We start from the raw sequence: 4645 nt of genomic DNA, 5'->3' as shown, positions 1-4645 counted from the left end.
CCCCCAGGAGGCCAGCGGAGAGCTGCGCCGCCTCTCTACTGCCGAGGTGAACCCAGCAGCCGCGACAGCCCGGAACCAATCGCTGGCGAGAACACCCAGCCAACAAAAAGAGCGCGCCAAAATCCCGCGATTTATACCAAGGGCCTTCCCGAGTCGTCTGCACTCCGCGAACGCCTTTCCGTATTTAACCTGCATAGTACCTTACACGCCCGCACTCGGCATTCGATGCTGATTGGGTGGATGGCTTGGGTGTAATTGATCAACAGCTGAGACCCGGGTTAGACTGCTAATCTCCACGCCCACTAATGACCCCAATGATCTCAGCCGCACGTAATCCTCAATATCCTTCTCTTCCAAACCGGGTGGTCCTCACTTCCCAGGTTGCAAAGGACCGAATGAAATATGATGGCTGGCTAATTGAGTGCCTGATATAAGCTGCTTTGGGCTTGGATTTTGATACCCTTCACCCCAACCGCCCATTGTAGTGGGAGGGAGCACAAAGGCTGTGTAGTTAAGAATGATCTTGAATTTTTCCTCTTGCCTTCCTCTCCAAAGTAATGAGATTAAAGGCGGGTACCACCACTCCCGGTTTATACACCCTATTTGTACAAGGCTAGGAATCAAACCTAGGCTTTGTGCATGCCAGACTGATACTTTACAAAGCTACATCCCCAGCCCTTGGGCATGGATTTTTAAGATTTTGTGCCCTTCTTTGTACTCCAATGCCTACAAGTTTCCCAGTATTTTGTTAGCTGATATTGAAGGACATAACTGGAGTTTCTGGTACAGACTATTTTAAGTCTAGGGAAAGAGTTGTGGACATGACAGTCTTTGCCTTAATTGTTTGCCACTGGAGGAGACAACCTTGTGTCTTCGTAGACGTTTCACAGCTAAGGTACTTAGAACAGAACAGTGTTTAAACCACACAAGACAGATTAAATATGATGTAAAACAATAAACAAGAGTTTCTGAAATTTCTATAGCTTTTCTGTATGTAAATGGTCAAGTATATACACAAAGTATAAGAATAGTAGAGAAGTCTCACCCTTTTTGCCATATTTTTTTCGTTTTGCTATATTTTCATGTTCTGTGTACATATATATAAGTGTATATGTGTATATTATTGTATATCCTTTTATAAATACTTTTATGACATTTGTGTGAGTATATATATTTTCCTGAGGTCAAAGATACTTTCACTCAATCTCAATACAATACAAAAACAGGAACTTTAACAAACTATGTTTTTTGTTTAATATGCCATCTCAAGTTTTACCAATTGTCCTTTCTCTTCTCATCCAATAATATACCAGTCCTCAGTACCCATCCTACTGAATAAGAGTTCCAACAGCTTCATTTTAAACTTAAACTCTTCACTTCTTTGTTGTTGTTGTTGCTGGATTTTTTTTTTTTTTTTTTTTTTTTTTTTTTGAGACAGGGTTTTTCTATGTAGCTTTGGCTGTCTTGGAACTGGATCAGTAAACCAGGCTGACCTTGAACTCTGGGATCTGCCTGTCTCTATCACCCAAATCCTGGGATTAAAGGTATGAACCACTATACCCAACCTAACAACTTAAACTTCTTTAAAGGGGTTATCTCCAAATGTTACTAACCTATTAGGGGTTATAGCTTCAACACATGATTTTGAAGTAAGGCCATAATTCAGTTGGTAGCAATCTCTTTGGAAAATGACATTTGTCTGAGTAATGAAGCTGGTCACACCAGGGGAAAGAGACAGCAAGTACTAGGCCAAGACTGCAGATAAACTTTAGTCAGTTAAAGAGACTATTGGGATGCAAAAGAACCCGGGGAATGGCTCAGTGGCAGAGCCACTTGCCAAGTGAACCTGTCAACTTGATTTCAATCCCCTGAGCTGACAAAAAAGGTGGAAAGAGAACCAACTCCACAAAGTTGTCCTTTGCCCTCCACCTGGTACCTGCAGTCATACAAAGATCGGTGATGAACCCCAGAACTCAAAGGTGTGAGTCCCCTGCAGCTGTTGAATTACTTGATCTATCCTGAGTTCACATTTTATTCTGTTTTTGTCTTGCTTAAATTACTAAAGTAACCTTCACTTACCTTTATGTTTGATAGCTAACATTTATGAGTTTTTTCTATCTTCCTGGCATAGAGATTGACAAAGAGTATTTATGACATCCTTGAAAAACACAGTTTCTTTCAAAGTTAAATGTGTATGTCTGCCAGTGGCCTAGCTAGTTCCCGTCTGGGTGTTTACCCAAGAGAAATGAAGACTTAGATTCACAAGTAGACTTTTGTATAAAACTATTTATGGTGGCTCTTCCAGTGAGAGTACAGAAACTGACAGGTACTACTGTTTGTCAATAAACAAATAGATTGTGTCACTTCCAGACAATGGGAACAAAGTGGGAACTGAAACTCTACAACATGGACAAATTTAAAAAAGAAAGAAAAAGAATGTGCCGAGTGAAAGGACCCAGGCACAAAAAGAACATGTGCTGTGTGACTCTTGTGCCACTCGGGAAAGAAATACAGCCTAATTTATACCAGAGACGGAGTGAGAGAAAAGAGGCAAACCTTTTGGAGGTTGAACAATAATATTCCTTATTTCTATGTGGTGATAGTTTTCATGGGAAATGTTAGAATACCTCAAATCGGGGCCGGAGACTGGTCCATTGGTTAAGACCATTAGCTATTCTTCCAGAGGAGCCAGGTTCAGTTCCCAGCATCTACATAGCAGCTCACAACTGGCTGTGACTCCAGTTCCAGGGGTTTTGACACCCTCGAACAGACATACAACAGGGGACCCTGGGAAAGACCTGGGTCGACTAAACTGCTAGCTTGTGGAGCAACCCTGAGTATCAGAACTGCAGTTCCAAGAATTATATATTTTTCTTATCTCTGAGACCAAAAATCTGATGAAAAGCAATGTAAGGAAGGGAAGATTATTCTGGCTCCCAGTTCCGAGGGATGCAGTCCATCATGATGAGAAATGTGACAAGGGAAATGGCTTGGTCCAAGGCACTGACCAGGAAGCAGAGCGTGCACTTAGCTGTCCCTTCCTTCTTTCTCTACCTGGAAAGTCATGGAATGGTACCTTCCACTCACATGATGAGTCTTTCCTTTTCAGTTAAATCTCATTGAAAGACATGCCTAAGAATATGCCTCATTAATACCTGAGGAATTTTTTCCCTTCTGTTTTGTTTTGTTTTCAAAACAGAGTTCCTCTGTGTGGCCCTAGCTGTCCTGGAACTCATTCTGTAGACCAGGATGGCCTTGGAATGCTGGGATTAAAGACATGCCCACCACTAAACCTGGTTCTAGGTATTCTTGATATAATCCAAGACTAAAGAGCATTGTCTGCTTGGTTTTAAACCAAGGACAGGGGACTAAGGGTACTAATTTACATACCAAAGGAGACCTAGCCAGTAGGTTCTCCCAGAATACCTCAGTCCTCACCCTGAATACCCTGCCCCCAACCCTAAACTTTCCAGCCTAGAGGCTGGGCAGCCCTTCCTACAGAGGCTCCTCCCTGTATAATCCAGATATTTTTGGACTCTCCCTCTTCTCTTTGCTTGAACACGCCCTTTTCTCTCTTCCTCCCCTTTCCCCAAGGTGATTTCTGTGGCCTTGGTCTTTGGGGCCAGTGAACTCACCCACCTGAGAGCAGCTTCCCAATACACCCTCCTTTAAAATAACCTAACGTGGCTCAAACTGGCTCATTTCACCAACGGGGTGAAGAAATAACCTCTCCAGTATTCAGGAGAAGGGAGTTTCCTGTAGTGTCTAACACCAGGCCATTCACAGTTAGGCTATGTGAATGAGAACGTGTCCCCATTTTATGGAGGAGACTGCCCATGGGAATTGCTCAAAGCTGTGTAAACCCAGATTGCTAGATCCTCTTCAGAGCCACTTATTCAGTGTGTCTGGGACCGGATGTGCACTGATGTGTGGATGGACACATCTGGGAAGAGGGAATCTCAAGTAAGAAACTCCCTCTGTAGTGCCAGAGAAGTCTTAGTGATCCCCCAAAACAGACAGGAGCTGACCTGTTGAAATCACAGTAGGGCCTTTTTATTTGCGCTAGCTCAGACCCAGCAGCGCACCACTATCACGAAGGACAGTTTTGGTGGTGGGGAGCCCTGAACACCTATCAGGGCAAGGCTTTGTAGAAGACTACAGATGTGGGGAGGGGAGATGAGTTTGCAAGCATCTAATTGGAAAGTTAATATGGCCTTTAACGTAATTGGCTCGTGCTGGGAATCCAATCATAAACTTAATTTCTGTTCTCCTCTGCATTGGTAGTCCTTAGGCAGGGTGTGGGGTTTTAACCTGGGGATGCAAGTTTGTTGGGGGGAATAACCTGAAGATGCTGGTCTTGTTGGGGTATAACCTGGAGACTGGAGCTAGGCTCCGGTTTTGTTGGGGGATAACTTGGAAACTTAATGTTAGGTACCACCTGTTGGTTTGTCTGAGCTCGAGCTTAGGTAGGTCAGGTTCACTAAAATGGAGTCTGAACTTAAAAGATGTGGCCTCTTATCCCCATCAGATTAGCCTGTAGGAAAGTCTGAGTGGCATTTTCTTGACTGACAGTCAGTTCGAGGATTGCCAGCTAATTTGGTGGTCCTGGTTGGTGCAAGTACACAGGCTGAGGAAGCCAGGATCT

The sequence above is a fragment of the Micromys minutus genome (assembly GCF_963924665.1).
Source record: "Micromys minutus genome assembly, chromosome: 17".
Lineage (NCBI taxonomy): Eukaryota > Metazoa > Chordata > Mammalia > Rodentia > Muridae > Micromys > Micromys minutus.
The sequence above is the reverse complement of the archived record's forward strand: the minus strand, read 5'-3'. Positions refer to the sequence as shown.